The sequence below is a fragment of the Protopterus annectens genome, chromosome 1.part1, assembly GCF_019279795.1.
Source record: "Protopterus annectens isolate FY-2018-M chromosome 1.part1, PAN1.0, whole genome shotgun sequence".
NCBI classification, from domain to species: Eukaryota; Metazoa; Chordata; order Ceratodontiformes; family Protopteridae; genus Protopterus; species Protopterus annectens.
Window position 1 is genome coordinate 61659037 of NC_056726.1, and position 18584 is coordinate 61677620.

Genomic DNA, 18584 nt, shown 5'->3' on the forward strand with positions numbered 1-18584 from the left:
CTGACAATCATTAGCGGACCGGAGTTACGCTGTGGTGACCCCTAACCGGGAAAAGCCGAAAGACACAACATTTATGATTTAATGATTGGGTGATTCATGATTGTCTGAGTTCCTGAATTGTCAGTCATTAATACAGAAGAATGTATAATGTGTGTCAGATTAGGATAAGGTTAATATTTTGCAAAGGCATACGTATACCATGACATCAGGTAAAACAGTATGTATGTTTTGTGGGTAATGTATTTCTAGCATAGTAAAGGCAATGCAGTTTAATACAACATGAATTGTAATAATTTCTGCAGTTTTTGGTTCAGGTGACATACCTTTTATGTGCACAATTTTGGCAAAATGAAAATCCAACACCGTATAATCTTCATCAATAATAATAATTTAGAAAAGGTATTTTAATGAATTCATAATTGACCTCCTATCATCCCAAAACTTGGAAAAAAGTTTCAGATAATCAACACTTGCAGCTACTTAGTAAGTGTAGTGTTAAATTATGCTTCTTTTATTAGTCTCCATGTGATTTTGCAATATTTTCTTAGGTGTCATGTGAAGCTCTTCTGGAAAATCCAGAAGAGACGTATGTAGAGATTAGTATTAACATGGTATAAGAAGAGATAGCTGTGCCTCTGTACTTTGAAGTTTTCCTCGGCCTATTAATTTCACATTTAAAGTGTCAGACTGAACCCTTCTATGATGCTCCTGCACTGGCCCAGTAATCAAGGACCCTCAATCCTCACCACTAGCACCAGTGAGGGACGTACACATTGGCAGGATGACAAATACACACACAGTAAAGTACAATTTCCCTTAAGAGCACACAGAGATCACAGTCAGTCTGGAGCTGGTTTCTCCCTCTTTCTCCAGATCCCCAAAAAGACTCTCCTCTGGCATAACTATAGAGTTTAGATCTCAGCCGAGTGGTCAAGCCAAAACCTCCAGCACCCTTTCTGTCCAACCAGTGCTTCTTGTCCCTGTCCAAGTAGGTGACACACACACACACACACACACACACACACACACACACACACACACACACACACACACACACACACTTTGATATTTTATTGATATACAAACACACACACACCTGGAAAGGCTGGCACATGTTTACTAGCTATTCCCCTTCTTCCCAGACTATAAGGTAGTACCAGCTGCCACCAGCAACCCTTACTTATCAGCTACTCTAAGGCCCTTACCAAAGGGTGTCCAATCCTACTGTGTAATGTTACTATTATCCAAATGGTAGGTTTGACCAAGACTTTCAAGGCTATTTAGGAGTGGCCTGTACAGTGTCACCAAATACATATGCAAGTACTCTAAGAGCTTAAATATTTCTAAACAAGCCAGTCACAATTAAAAGTTTTAAATATATTTAATAATAAATAATAAAAGAACAAGACGATACTCAAACAACACAGTAACTACAGAGTTCAGAATCACAGGAAATATTTTAAAATGACATTGTAGGACAGTCTCAAATAAATACAGAAAACATCTAAACTAATCTTTACTATACTCCTATCTATATCTAAGAGATATCACTGTACCCTACACTTACTTACAGAGCAAGGCAAATGCAGATGAGAAGTGCTGAATGGATGTTTCTAGATCCAAGATAAGATACAAAATGCACAGACTTTCTCTGAGAGAGTTCTTAAATTAATAATCAACATTACTGCTGGGTTAGCTCAGATGACATCACTCTTTGTCACCTGCCTTAAGTTTCCAGGCCAACAGAAACTCAACAAAATTCAACATTTCTGTGTGAAAAACTCATATCTCTCAGATGTTTTCCCAGAACTGGAAGTCGTAAAACAATTAAATACTTTTACATTTTAGACCTAATTACTTCTGTCCAAGACAATCGAAAGAAACTTCTAGCTCTAGACATTGTGTCTGCTTACAGAGAGATAACACAATCATAAAACATTCTTAGATTAGTACTAGGCTAACTGCACCTGTGTGCCATTTTAAGCCTAGCCAATTACCCCATCTGAGAATCAAACCCTGCACCTTGTGTCTGTAAGGTAAATACCTTAACCATTATACCAGCCTCCCAACCCCTATTTTCTTAAAGCCTTGAAAGTTAACTCTGTATGTTCCAGCTTCTACTATTAAAACATACATTTCCACAGGTATATAGTTTATATACATTTCTGTTCTTTTCCAGTAGGGTACACTGTGATTACATTCTTGACGCTCAGTACATAACATACAGTTCTCTTACATTTGCAAGACAAGCATATGAATCATATTACTATTCATAAATGACATATGATTGCTTACAAAATTCCAGATAGCTGGGCTAGCAGTGTCATGTTTCTATATAAATCATATTAATATTTTCAAATGACATATAATTATTTACAAAATTCCAGATAGTTAGACTGGCAGTATTTCCCTGGTGTCACATTTCTCCCCTCCCCGAAAACTCAAGCTAGTTTTTCAGGTGACCCTTGAGAAACGTTGCTTGAGAAGGTTGAGCCTATCTGGGAATATCTTATCCCATTCCCTGTCTTTAGATTCCAGCTGCCTTGGCATTGCTGACCCCAATACCATGCTGCACTGTCCCATCATATACCTGCAACCCTAGGCTCCACCATAGTAATTTGGGATTTTCCTGGCTGGGTCCCTGTAGCCATAGATCCCATCAGACACCTGCTTTGTACTGCAAATACTTAGCAAAAGGGCCTTCCTGTCATGGAAAGGTTTCATCATGTTAACATGCTACAGTTTGTGCCCTTGCCTCCTGCCTAGCAGTTCTACCATGTAGTTAATATCACTGACCTTCTTTACCACCTTATAGGGTCCCTCCCAAGCTGCCTGCAGTTTGTTGTGTCTGACAGGAATGAGACCCATTACCTGCTGCCCTACAGCATACTCTCTAGCTCACGAATTCCTGTCATACCAGACCTTTTTCTGCTGTTGTGCTTCTGCCAGGTTCTCCAGGGCCAAACTCATTATTTCCCTGAGCCTTGTCCTGAGGTTTAGGACATATGCCACAACAGACTCCATGTGGGTTCACACTCACCCTCCCATTCATCTCGAATCAAATCTAGAGGTCCTCTTACCCTGTGCCCATACAGGAACTCAAAGGGTGAAAAACCTGTGGATTCCTGGGAACCTCTCTGTAAGCAAACAACAGATGGGACAAATATTTTTCCCAGTCCCTCTTAAACTGGTCTGCAAATACCCATAGCATCATCTTGAGTGTAGAGTTTAACCTCTCAACAAGACCATTAGTCTGGGGAAGGTAGGGAGTGGTCTTCAGGTGCTTCACCCCACAGTACTTCCACAGACAAGCCAGCAGGTCTGACATGAAACTGGCACCTCTGTCAGTCAGTATTTTTTTTGGGACACCTACCCTGCTAAAAATTTCTAACAAAGCATTTGCCAACTTTTCTGCCTCAATGGAGGACAGAGCCAATGCCTCAGGGTATCTGGTAGCATAATCTACTACCATTAGGATATACTTTTTCCCTGTGGAACTTGGGGTACCCAGAGGCCCCACAGTACCCATAGCTACCCTCTGAAATGGCTCCTCAATCACAGGCAAAGGCATCAAAGGAGCTTTCACCTTGTCTCCTGCCTTGCCTACCTTTTGGCACTGCTCACAGGTCCTGTACTACCCTGTTAAATCTCTGGAAATCCAGGCCAATAAAAGTTCTGCATAATATGTCTTTTTGTATGTTTTATGGCCATATGACCTGCAAAGGTAATATCATGGGCTATGGCTAGAAGTGCCAGATGGTAGGCTCTGGGCACTACTAACTGCTGTATCCTCACACTCTCTGGTCCTTCCTCAGGGGTCCACCATTTATATAGTAACCCTTTGTCACAGTATACAGATTTCCCCCTTCCTTTGAGAATCAGGTGCCTCACAAGCTACCTCCCTTAGGCCTTGTAATGTAGGGTCTGAGAGCTGAGCCTGTCTCAGCTCTCTCTTAGTAGCCCTTTCCAACTCCCTTTCCACTGGACATCTGGTATCCTCTGACAGCGGCCCCTCATTGTCAGCCTAGGTACTACTACTACTCACCTCTGCCCTTGCAGTCACTCTGTCCAAAGGAACATCAGTACCTACAAGCAGCTGTGGCTCACCTTCAGTCTCACTGCTACAGGGTTGCACCCTCCCTAAAGTAATAACCTCACCAGTCCTGGTTGCAAGTGTATGGTCTGTCTGGTCCCCCACCCCCCCAGGCTACCAGACCGACATGTTTGTCTCCAAGCCTGACTGCATGTATCTTCATGTACACACAGTACAGCATTATCAAAATCATTCCCAATAAGGACATCTGCAAGGATATCCTCAAACACACCTACTTGCTGGCTTCCTTTTCCACCCTCCAAGTCAAGGTGAACCCTAGCCAAAGGTATTTGGAATGAGGTCCCTCCTAAAGCTCTGCCTGGTGTAGACTGCCCAAGCAAGTAGTACTCCTCTGTAACCAGTGCAGGCTTCACAATGGTTAGGTCAGAGGCTGTGTCTCTCTTAGCCATGGCCTCTTTCCCATTCACTAAGATAGGATATAACCTCTTGTGGTAGTTTGGTACCCTTGTTGTCTAGAGACAACCTACTGTTGGCATTTTGTCATTCCCACTTACTGGCTCTCCCACCTTTTGTTCTGTGGACATCTATATGCTACATGGCCCTACTGGTTGCATTTAAAACATTTAACCCTTGGTCCTGGATGTCTACCTGGATTAGTGGCCTCCCCTGCTACTGGTGGACTCTGTTGGGGCAGTCTGTGCTGCTCATCATGGGTTCCCATAGACCTATGAGCAGCACTGGGTGTCCTTTTCCTGTGCAGTGATGCCCTGCTTGCTAGGTATAGGTCTCGCTTCTTCCCCAGCTCATCTACAGTATTGCATTGTCTATCAGCTAACCAGATTCTCATGTCCTCAGGCCAAGTGCTAAGTGCTTGTTCCCTCACCAAAAGGTCTGCCAACCCTACAAAAGTGGTGACCTGACATCTGCTCACCCACCTATGAAAATAAGTGCTTAGTTCAGCAACATATTCATACATACTTTCATCTGCCTTGCGTCTATGCTCACAAAACTTTTTTCTATAAGCTTCAAGTGTTAACTTAAAACATTCTAGCAAACAGTTCTTTACAACATTATAATTTAAACAATCAGTATCAGACAATTTGGAGATAACAGTTTCAGCCTTCCCATGGAGTAAGGGTGTCAGGAACTGTACCCAGAGCCCTTGGTCAACATTATACTGTTTATATACCTTTTCAAATATATGGATGAAACTATCAAACTTATCCCCCTTTGTAAATTGTGGAAGGAATTTACTGACTTTTGTTGCTTCTGTGGTTCACTTGCTCCCTTTCCCATTACTTGCCTCCATGACTCTTGCAAAGAGTCAGCATCTCCTTTTCATGTTGCATCTGCCTCTCATTCTCCTCAGCCTGCAGATGTTGCAGTTTCTCATTTTCCTCAGGCTTTAGGCATTGCAGTTTCTCATTTTCCTCAGCCTCTAGATGTCTCAGTCCCTCTGATGCTTCTATTTACAAATGCTTGGCCTCCAACTCAAGCCTCTTTAACTCCAGACGGATTTTTAAGTCCTCTGTGGAAAGGTTGAGCTGTCCATTTTCTGAGAGTTGTACATCTCCACGGCTAGTCTGATTGTCCTCCTGGTTACTATTCTGTGATGCAGCTGTGACTAAAGCTGCAATCATGTCTGCTTAGTCAGGTTGGCATGCACCATAACTTTAGCCTGGCACACCTCAGCTAACTGGCTCCTTATCAGCTTGCCATACTCCTCTGCTTACATGCTTGCCTGCACTCACTGACTAAATAAACTAACAAAAATAAAAAATAAAACAATTGTGATATGAACTCTGAATGTTCACTGTGTGACTGCTTGAGAGTACAAACACATTTAGTTACCACTGCACACAGGCTACATGAATTTAATATCCACAGCACTATAAGCCAATTAATATGTGATGAGGCTAACTCACCACTGTCAACCAAATAATATGTAATGTGGCTATCCCACGACTGCCACCAATTAATATATGATGTCCCTGCACTGGCCCAGTAATCAAGGAGCCTCAATCCTCACCATTAGCACCAGTGAGGGACATACACATTGAGAGAATGACAAGTACACTCACAATATAGTGCAATTTACCTTAAGAGCACACAGAGATCACAGTCAGTCTGGGGCTGGTTTCTCCTTCTTTCTCCAGATCCCCAATAAGACTCCCCACTGGCACAGCTATAGGGTTAAGATCTCAGCCGAGTTGCCAAGATAAGACCTCCAGCACCCTCTCTGTCTAACCAGTGCTTCATGTCCCTGCCCAAGTCACTGACACACACAATTTGAGATTTGACTGATATACAAACACACACACGCACACAAACACACACACACACACACACACACACACACACACACACACACACACACACACACACACACACACCTGGGAAAGGCTGGCACAGCTTTACTAGCTATGCCCCCTTCTGCCCAGACTATAAGGTAGTACCAGCTGCCACCAGCCACCCTTACTTATCAGCTACTCTAAGGCCCTTACCAAAGGGTGTCCAATCCTACTGTGTAATGTTACTATTATCCAAAGGGTAAGTGCGACTAAGGCTTTCAAGGCTATTTAGGAGTGGCCTGTATGGTGTCACCAAATACATATGCAAGTAATCTAAGAGTTTAAATATCTCTAAACAAACCAGCCACAATTAGAAGGTTTAAATATACTTAATAATAAATAATAAAAGAACAAGACAATACTTAAACAACACAGTAACTACAGAGTTCAGAATCACAGGAAATATTTTAAAACAACATTGCAAGACAGTCTAAAAAAAAATACAGAAAACATCTAAACTAATTTTTACTATTTTCCTATCTATATCTAAGAGATATTACTGTACCCTAGACCTATTTACAGAGCAAGGCAAATGCAGATGAGAAGTGCTGAATGGATGTTTCTAGATCCAAGAAAAGGTACAAAATGCACAGACTTTCTCTGAGAGAGTTCTGAAATTAATAATCAACATTACTGCTGAGTTAGCTCAGATGACATCACTCTTTGTCACCTGCCTTCACTTCCCAGGACAACAGAACCCCAACAAAATTCAACATTTCTCTGTGAAAAACACATATCTCTCAGATGTTTGCCCAGAACTGGAAGTCTTAAAACAATTAAATACTTTTACTTTTTATACCTAGTAATTACGTCTCTCCAAGACAGCAGAAAGAAACCTCTAGCTCTAGACATTGTGTCTGCTTACTGAGAGATAACGGAATCGTAAAACATTCTGATTCCAACCTATTTTCTTGAAGCCTTGCAAGTTAACTCTGTATGTTCCAGCTTCTGCTATTAAAACATACATTTGCACAGGTATATAGTTTATATATATTGCTGTTCTTTTCCAGTAAGGTACACTGTGGTTACATTCTTGAAGTTCAGTACATAGCATACAGTTCTCTTACATTTGTAAGACAAGCCTATGAATCATATTACTATTCACAAATGACATATGATTATTTACAAAATTCCAGATAGCTGGGCTGGCAGTGTCACATTTCTGTATAAATCATATTAATATTTTCAAGTGACATATACTTATTTACAAAATTCCAGATAGCTGGACTGGCTGTATTTCCCCTGGTGTCACACCTTCATAATATTGTCTAGATTTTAAAATGTCATCCAATGTACTACCTTAAAGGTACAATGCACTTTGAATACTTTGGTCAACAAGCAACTGATAAATGCCCATCCCTGAATACAGCAAAGCATTAACCATAGGGTATACATTAAATGTTTTAGGTGGTTATCTTTTACAACAGCTTTCCACCCATCCAACTTGTTTATTTTTTTAACAAGATATTCCTGATATAACGTGCACTGGATATGTCACTCAGCCATCCTGTATGAGTACGACATATAGAGAATATTGGTAATGTACTACATGCATAGGACATAAGTGTTATCTGAAACAGCATAAGCAAATCAAATGCTATAAAAATAATCTTTTATTTTGGAAAAATAATGAAGTTCAGTCCTTTGCACTGGGTGTGGATATGGTTTGTCTTGCAAAATCATGCATTTCTACTAAAATTAAGTTACAATGTATATTTTGTAGTCGAGACTAGGGACTATGCCTTTCTCTCCTCTTACAGCAAGAAATCTGGTCAAATCTATAAATAATGGGGGACACAAAGGCCCCAAAATATATACTATTTTTACATATTGCTTTTACAGACTTACAAAGTTGATAGAATAACAGGTTTTGCATTAGCGTGTATTTTCTGAAGAGTAAGAAGTATGAAACTCAAATGCCTGTCATTATTTTCTGACTTCAATCCTCAAAGATTTGTCAGAAAACAAACCATAACTTAATGAAAAAATAAACCAAAAATATGATGCAAGAATGTGGACAGTTAAGAGGTATAAATAGGTGGGCTTTCTTACAAAATTTATGATGATACAGGCTTGTTTAGCCCAGGTGAGCACTGCACTCCACTCTGAAGCATTACTATCCACAAACTGTAAATTTGTTTGCAGTCACTGCTCATCCCCGCTAATTACAATGGCAGTGTAAGCTGATAAAGTTTATTATGCTACATCTGTAATTTAACTTAATACATGCAGAAAACAGTTCTGAGTGTGTAATGGTTTAATAACCAACCAAGCAAATCAACAAACAGGACTTACTACTTCTTTTCAGTTTTATGCAGAAAAAAGTCAGCCCCAGTAATAAACAATACCCTTGTTTGTTCATAGGTTCATAGGTTCATAGGTAAGTACTAGGTTATCTGACCGAGGGCATTTATAAGCCTAGCCAGAGTGTGTCGGTTTTCGCCGCCCCATTGATTAATTAACTGATCCTCTGTCAAGCAAAGCCAATGAAGTGATCTCAGGGGTGTATTTTCTGTTACCCATCCACTCGTCAAGGCTTCTCTTGAAGAGTGTTAGTGAAGGGCTCTGCCTAATGTAGTTTGGAATTTTGTTCCAAAGCATGGGGAGTCTCTGTAACAGGAATCTATCCCTCCAGCATGTTCTATTTATTGCTGTGGCAAGGTTTAGCTCAGTAGAGGGCGTGGCTCGCAGTGACTTGGATTTCTTTAGGTGGAGCATGTCCATCAATTCTGAGTTGGACATGGCTTTGTAAGTCTGGCAGAGATCACCTCTGAGTAAGCGATATGCCACTGAGTACAGCCGGAGTTTTTTCAGTCAGGTTGCATAGGACATATGTTTGAGGCCAGTAATCTTCTTGGTGAGGTGCTTTTGTGGTCTTTCCAGCTGTTGGAAGTGTCTTGTGAGGTACATCCCAAATGGGGCATTGTACTCTATGATGGGTCTGATGAGTGACGAGTAGAGGGGCACTATAACCTCTTTATTTCTAGATGCAAATGCCTTAGTAATTAGACGGGCCACATTGAAGGATTTCCTAACTACATTGGCAATATGATTGTCAAAGGAGAGATTACTATATACCTGGGTCCCCAGATCTCTTATTACCTCTTCTGTATTAAGGGAGCTGCCGCCTATGTGGTAATTCGTGGGTGTTTTGTTTTTCCCAAATGGGGTGACTATGCATTTTTTGGCATTTAGCTTGAGGCCATGACTTTGACACTGGGTATTTGTCTCAGTAAGGCCTTTTTGTAGGATGTCTGTGTCAGCCAGAGAGTCAGTTATGGCTCCCAGTTTGTAGTCATTGGTGAACTTGGTTAGCCATAGTCCTCCTGTGTTTGCCTGTACTTCTGAGAAATATATGCTGAACAGTAGGGGTCCCAGAACACAGCCTTGTGGGACACCACTTGTGACTGGTTTAGAGTCGGACCTGGAGCCTGCTATTCTTACCGTGTGAGTTCTGTCTGTAAGCCAGTTGGCTACCCATCTTGTGACGTAGGGGTTTATGTTCAGGCTGGTGAGTTTTTCTATAATACCCGAGTGAGGAATGGTGTCGAACATCTTGACGAGATCAAGGTAGGCTGTGTGAACCACCTTTCCCTCGTCTATGGCCTTGGTGACTGTCTTGAAGAAGTCAACCAGGTTTAGTAGGCATGAGCTGAACTGGGTCGGGTCAAGTGTTTGGAGGTTCCCAATGTCTTTGTTAATGGTTCCATGATGATGTGCTCCATAGCTTTGCAGGCTAGGCTAGTCAGGCTTATGGGGCGATAGTTACCAGGGTCAGTTGTGGCCCCTCCTTTGTGGAGTGGAATAACCGTGGCTGTGCGCCATTCTATGGGCATGTAGCTTGTGGAGAGGCTGAGTTTGAACAGTGTGTTTAGGTGGGGGATTAGTTTGTTCTGTAGTTCGTGCAAGACGCAGCCTGGGACACCATCTGGCCCCATTGATGCTATGTTTTTGGCTTTTGAAAGGGCTGTTTTCACCTGTGCTTCTGTGATTTCCGGGACACTACACTTTTCCGGTATTGTTGTGGGCCCTTTTGAAGGTAAGAGTGAGGTGAAGTTTGCACTGAATCTATCTGCCAGGATGTTGGCAATATCAGTAAGTTTAGTATATTGCGTGCTATTTTGCACTAGCCCAGAGCATATATGCGAGTTGCCACTTAGATTCTTGACATAGCTAAAGAAGGCTTACTGATCAGGGATGTCTTTCCTTCTTGGGATTTGCTTTTTTTCTGAACTAGCTTCCTCCTTTTGTTGTATAACCTGTTTATGGCAGGGGTCCACCAAACTGTTTTCCTTCTCTTAGGGGAGTGAGTCTTGGTTTTGCTAGGGATGGCACAATCCATGCATCCTTGTAGGTGCTCATAGAGTGCAATTGTAAAGGAGTCTGCATCTTGGGCAGTGTTATCCTTACTTACCACCTCTGCCTTAAGTAAGGTGAAGTTTGCTTTAGAAAAGTTTTTCACTGTGGTTTCCTTGGTTGGCAGTGGTGGTGGGGTGTGGACATCCAGGGTGATAAGTTTATGGTCTGATCTAACCAGTGATGGGTGGACCTCTGGTACGAAACACCTGTCGCCCATGTTGGTGATGACCAGGTCCAATATGTTGTGGCCTCTGGTAGGGGAGTTTACCAGCTGATCCAGGACATTTGAGTTGATAAATTCCAGGAAGCGCTGAGCCTGGGAATTTGTACTCAAGTAGTTTTCCCAGTTAATGGTATGGTAATTGAAATCGCCCAATATCAGGGTGTTCGGTAGGACCATCATGTTTTCCAGTGTCTCCAGAAAGGTGGAGTGGTGGTCCTGGGTCATGGAGGGTGATCTGTAGCAGGCCATAATTTGCATTGCAGATTTTCCCGATGTTAGCTTCACATGGATGATCTCAGATGTATCATGCTACGCCACTAACCTGGAGGTGTCGGTATCCTTGATGAATATGGATACACCCCCTCCTTTTGTGTTTCGGTCTGTGTTCTGTGGCCAAAATGTGTGGTATGAGTTATAGCCCAGTAGTGCTGGAGTGCTCTCTGGAGTCTTGAACCAGGTTTCAGTTACTGCACAGATGTCGACATTTTCCATACTTAGGAGTGCTTCGAGCGCATGCATTTTGAGATTTAAACTCCTGGCGTCGAGTAGCATAACCTTCATTTTTTTACTTGTGGTGTTTACGGAGGTGGGTTTGAAGTTTGAGTCTTACCTAAAAAAGGCACTATGGGGCAGCAAGAGCCTTGGCCAGTATTTGAAAGCCAAGGGGTGACAGGTGCAAGCCATCTCTTGCAAAGCAACGCGGCTTGTTGAGCATGTCATCCCAGGCTGATAGACACTGGATCCCCTTTGAATGACACCAGAAGCTTAGCCAATTGTTGAAATTGATCATTTTATCTTTATACTGAGGTATCATTCTTGGTGAGGGCAGGATGCTACTCAGGGTCATACCCGCCGGAGCTACATGATCAGAGAGCTCTTCCATGTCTCTTTTTATGTAGTCCAGGGAGGTACATCTCAGGTCATTCACACCAACATGAACAATGACAGAGTCATATTTGTACTTGTTCTGGAGTGACCTAAGTGCTTGTGTCATGTGGCGGATTCTGGCTCCTGACAGGCAGCTAACAGTAACCTTCTCCTTGTCCAGCCTAGTGAGTGGGGTGTCAGTGTGCCTGACTATTGAGTCACCTATTACTAGTGTGTTAGGTATGTTATTTCACCTGAAGGGCTGTGATTGTGTGGCACATTGAATTTGTGTTTTATGTGTTGTCTGGTTTGTGACGGGAGGTGCAGGTTTTGTGGGTGTCTGCTTTGGAGATCTCTGATGCTTTTGCATGTTTTTATTTAGAGCCTCTGAGTATGATTTTGTGTATTTATGTGTATTTTTTGCCAGTGCTGGTTTAGTAGGTCTATGTGAGGCTGGAGGTGTGGTGCAAGTGTTAACCTTCTCCTCATGACTGTCTGTTCCAGTCTTAGGTGAAGAGACCTTAGCCTCCAGTTTGGCTGTATAATTGCATCTCTCACATATGTTAGTGTTTTGTGGTAGGCGGAGAGGGCTGTCTGTGTACATGAGGCAGTTGTAAAATTGCCTCAGGATACCAAGATTCACCAGCTGGACTGGAGAGTACACCTGAAGTAGCCCTTTGGTCATGCCTGAATACTAGGGTGAGCTGCTTAGTCACTTGGTTGGTGAGGGGTGGATAAAGAGCCTTGCCCTGCTGGGCAGTAAAGTGTCTGGGTATATTAGTGCTTGCTATTAGGTCTGAGCAAGTGTTGGACTGTAGGATGCTTTTTGAGTGATTAGGTTGAGAGTTAGACTAGTTTCAAGTAAAAAATGGAAGAGGAGACTTAGTGGAGCCGTGAATAATTTAACCCTAGCTAACTGGTGCTGCCCGGCGCACAAAACCGTGCAAACGTGGTTTTTAAACTACTAACTTCTGGGCTGGAACCATTTCTCCAGGAAAAGATGGCTGCTCAAAGTTCCCCTCTCTCACAGGTGAACAGAGAAACTTCCGTCTATCCAAGTAAGGTATGGGCAACTCAGAAACTTGTAACACAGCCCTGAATTCAGCATTAACCTGAAAACTGGACTATACTAGCTTAGAAAGGCGGGAAACAAGAATTTTTTTTTAAAAGATAAGGCAAAAACAGTAAAAAGTGCACTTAAAACAGCCTTAAACGACTACAAGCGATCAAAAAAGGCTAACGCACTTTAGTGTGTAGCCTACAACAATTAAACAATTTATTTAAACAAAAACAACTTTTTAAAAGTGCAGGCAGTCAAATAAGTACAATATGTGAAAAAAACAAGCTTTTAAATCACAATAAGTGCTGGAAAATCAGCGTTTAGATGGAAAACAGTTAAGTGCAGCAAGAAAATACAGAAAACTGATACTCAATCACTCCAAAGTCTCTCTTTTAAGCTAGAAGGCGTGTATCAGTTTAAGGCTTTCTAGTGCTTTCCAGTAGGTTAGTTACAGGAAAGATGGGAAACAAGCGTAGATATGGTCTTTTAACCCAGAAAGTTGAAAGAGATGGACAAATTCCCGAATGATCAATAAACTACAATTCCTGGGCGAAGAACCACTCCTCTTGTGGTAGACAGGCTACCTAGTACTTACCACTCCCACTGATAAGCTAGAAGGCTGCACTCCAACACAAAGGCTTGGGGGGCTCAGAAGCTTACAAACAGTCCTGGATACAGCAAATCTGTACCTGGACTAGACTAGTTACAGGAAAGGTGGGGATCAAGTGCAAACACGGGCTTTAAAACCAGAAAGTTGAGAGAGATGGAAAAAACTGCCCAAACGGCCAATAAACTACAATTTCTGTGCCAGAACCACTCCTCTTGTGGTAGATAGGCTACCTAGTGCTTACCACTCCCACTGATAAGCTAGAAGGCTTCCCTCCAACACAGAAAGGCTTGCGGGGCTCAGAAGTTTACCAACAGTCCTGGATACAGCAACTCTGTATCTGGACTAGGATAGTAACAGGAAAGGTGGGAAACAAGTGCAAGTGCGGCTTTTAAACCAAAAAGTTGAAAGAGATGCAAAAAAATGCTCAAACGGGCAGTAGCTACAATGTCTGGGCCAGGAACCACTCCTCTTGTGGTAGATAGGCTACCTAATGCTTACCACTCCCACTGATAAGCTAGAAGGCTTCCCTCCAACACAGAAAGGCTTGGGGGGCTCAGAAGCTTACAAAGAGTCCTGGATACAGCAAATCTGTACATGGACTAGACTAGTTACAGGAAAGGTGGGGAACAAGCGCAAATGCAGGCTTTTAAGCCAGCAAGTTGAAAGAGATGGAAAACTGCCTAAACGGCCAATAAACTACAATTTATGGGCCAAAACCCACTCTTCCCGTGGTAGATAGGCTACCTGATGCTTACCACTCCCACTGATAAGCTAGAAGACTTCCCTCCAACATAGAACAATGGAAAAGGATTTAAGGGACTGGAATTCATGGTAATAGAAAACAAATACAAGATTAGCTGATGATTCTGGTAATCCATAAGGTACAACAACAATCAGGACTATGGTTTGTTCCCCATTGAGGGCACTTCAGAAGTGAAGGTGCATGCACAAGTTTGCTGCCTCCAAAGTAGCAAATAATACCCTACCAACTGAAGTGGGATGCACGCACTCTGACACACTTGTGCAGATCACCTTGCTTTGTCTTTTAATCGCTAGTAGTTGATACTGATCACAAAATAACTACTTGAGGAGATAATTTATTGATACCCTTTGGATCACCATTGTTTTGTATTTTTGTCATGGCTGGGCCTGGGAGGCTGTGAAAGAGTAACTGGGAATGCTATACAACATCATACATACATGCACAGAGATTCCTGGATTTTGTAAACACAAACTCCCTAGACCAGATAGTCAATACACCAACCAGGGGTCCAACCATACTGGATCTGGTCCTCACTAATATGGGAGAGTGCTGCTCACCCCCTACTGTAATGCCTTCCCTGGTAAGGTCAGACCACAAAATGGTCTCCTTTGAAGTAAAAATAAAACCTGGACCCCCAGCTAAACCGGGAATATTCAGGAACTATTCTAAGGCAAACCTCCTGCTATTAAGTGAGAACCTGGCAAAATTTCAAGCCCCTATAAACCCTGAGAACACTTCTGCCTATGCAGAACTGTTCACAGAAACCCTGTACAAGCATGTTAATAGCGACATAGAGGCAGCTGTACCCACTAGGAAGAAGTACAGAACTAACTCAAAAAACAAGCCACCCTGGTGGAATCACAAAATCAATTGGATGTATAACAGAAGGAAGAAAATCATGGAAAAAATTAGGAGGTGCAGCACCCAAGCAGGATTCAAACAATATCATTAAACTAAGCAAACAACTCACAGGACAAAATAAGTCTATCAAAGCCAAACTTTAGGTAAGTTTGGCCTCCCAGGCCAAGGACAACCACAAAGCATTTTTTAGCTATGTCCACAACCTCAAAGGCAATACACAATTGTGTGCAGAGCTCATTGTAAATGGAGCCACCTATACTGAGCCAGAAGATATAGCAAACCTCCTGGCTGATAAATTCAGCTCCAACTTTACTTCTCTTTCCCCCTCAACCTTCCCACAGGAAATATCATCAAACATAACTCCCCCTACTGTCACTAGGGAACAGGATCTTAATGCGCACTCTAAAACCAAGAACACTGCATTAATGGGCCCAGACAATATCCCAGGATGCCTTCTAAATAGCATCAAACATGACCTATCGGGGCCTCTGGAATTACTGTTTAACTGTAGTCTCCAAACAGGCTTCATGCCTCATGAATGAAGAAAGGCAACAGTCATCCAATGCACAAAGGTGGGCCCTCTACAGACCCTGGAAACTACAGGCCCATAAGTCTCACTAGTCTTATATATAAATCCATGGAAAGAATTATCATGGAGATGATCAGTAGAGATATTTTAAACCTCCAGACATGGGACCCAACCCAGTTTGGTTTCGTCAAGGACAGATCATGCCTATTCAGCCTGGTGGACTTCTTTGAGAAGGTCACCAAAGCAATGGATGAGTACAGAATCATTCACACTGCCTACCTTGACCTGGTTAAGGCATTTGACACAATACCCCCCTCAGGCATTGTTGACAAACTCAAGAGGCTAGGTATAAACCCATATGTCACCTGGTGGATAGCAAACTGCCTCACATACAGGACTCAGGAAGTTAAAAGTGGGGAGTCCACCTCTACATAGAGGCCAGTCACAAGCAGAGTCCCTCAGGGATCAGTCCTTGGACCGCTCCTTTTTGGCATCTACTTCTCAGATGTCAAGGCCAATGTCAGTGGTCTCTGGCTGACTAAATTTGCAGATGATTAGTAGGAGCTGTCACTGAATCTCACTCTGACACAAATGTTCTCCAGGAGAGGCTGACACAGACAAACAACTGGTGTCAGAGTCATGGACTAAAATTAAATGCCAAGAAATGCATAATAGTATCCTTTGGGAAGTCATCCATCCCTGGTAACTATCACATTGTCACCACACCCCTTAGAGTTGAACTAGTAGTCAGGGACTTAGGGACACACATAAACAGTAATCTAGCCTTTGATTATCATGTGTCTACAGTGGTGAGAAAATCATTCTATGTTGTACAACTTATAAAAAAGGTATGGCATCTAAGTCCAAGAAAGTCATTGTTCCACTGTATTCAACATTCATCAGACCTATCATTAAATACAATGCCTCCTTTGGTATGTACCTAGCCAGGCATATCCAACAACTGGAACGTCCACAGAAGTTCCTCACCAAAAGAATACAGGGCGTAAATAATATGTCCTATGCAGACTGCCTCAAGGCTCTATCCCTGTATTCTGTCTCCTACTGAGGGGAGAACTTTGCCTGGCATACAGGGCATTGTCAGACCCCAGTCTGATGGACCTCCTGCATATACACAAAACAAACAGTACCAGAATTACCTGTTATAAAGATTTAAATCTTGCCTGTGATATAAATAGGACCTGCTGGAGAGATAGGTATGTATCCTAGAAACTACCCTGTCTATGGAACAGGCTCCCCATCCATGGGAAGCAGAGTTCCTCCCTAATCTAATTCAAGTGCAACTTGGACAATTGGGTGGGAAACCAGAAATTCATCCCTGGTTTGGCACCAATGTCTCTGATGCAAACAGGTATCCTGTAAATGGTTCATCTCCCAGGCTTACACTTATCAAGGGTATGAGAACTTGTCAGAGATTTGGGATGCATGGCTAGGCTTAAAAAGGCTCTTGTGGTTGTTAGACTAGTAAACACCTATGAACCTATGCTAATATTTTCCTGTAGGCTATTGTTTTAGTGGGATAGGTTCAAGTACCACAAAATCAAGTGTTTGGGCTTTCAGACTGCAAGCGTCAGCAGCTTGGAGCAGTAACAGATGAAACTAACATCCCACCATTACATCCCATTGAGCATCCAAGACTGACGTGATGAAGTCATCATTATTGTAGTCTGTTGTAAGTAGTAAGTACAGGCAAATGTTTTATGTTAACAGCCTCATTACTCTTGTTTCTTCAGTGTCACTTTTTGAACATAAGGAGTTAAACCTCCAAGGAAGTACTTTATCTGTGCGATTTACAGTTTTGCTAATTATGTAAACTATATTGTACTGCAAGTTATTAATAATGTTTAATTCTTTTTCTGTGCTCAATGTGCATTTGTTTAGTTAGCAGCAAGTTATAAAGGCAACCCAAATGTGGATGTCTGTAAAAAAGGATTAATTTATTCCCCCATTTCTCTCTGTTGTGAATTTATTATGCATAGTAATTGAACTGATGAAGAACATGCTGTTCTTCCAAACATCTGAAAGTCAGTAGTTTAAGGAATCTTAAGAGAATGTCACTGAAATGGTGTAGGTCATACATATTAAGCAAGAAATCTGGACAAAGTCAAAAATAACTGGGGGCAAAGGCCCAAAAATACAGACAGATTTTAAATATTATTCTTACAGACTTAGAAAGTTGCTAGAATAATAGGTTAAGCTTCAATGATTTTCTGTAAAACCACACATTTTATGAGGAACAGACCAAACTAATATGAGGTGAAAAGTGCAAGTACATTTTCAGCTGTTCTCCTAAAACTATTAAAAATATTACTTTTAGATTAACAATATTGCGCCTGTTGTTAATGGTATTCTTTTAGAGAGTCATAGACATCATATGACTTAAAAAAGCCATGTTGATATGATGCTCAGAAAAATATGTACTCAGTAGAGTACAAAGAGTATGCCTAGCTACACCCTTGTCTACAGGTTAGGTTACTGTTTTCCACATATGAGGTAGTTTTAATTTTGATTTAATCTGATATATTGCTTGATGTACTCATAACTGCCTCTGTGATACTGGGGAAATCTGGTGGCTCTTGAAATCAGTCGGGTCAGAGCTGAAGATAAAGAAAGAGGAAAGTATAAAATAATGACCAAGGCCAGTAGAAGAGACCCAAACGTTAATATAAAATGTGCAAAAATTAATACAAGCTCCAGTGCCTCAGCCAAAAAGGCTTTTCAAGAGTCAAAAAGCACAACACCAGCAAACAATTAAAGAGGAAATTGTACCTATTTTGATGGAAATTGTTCTTTGAATATTTCTTATGATAGACAGAATTGCAAGAAATAATATACACAATGTTTAGATCTAAAATAGGTACTGTTGGCTAGGGACCATTGCCTCATTTA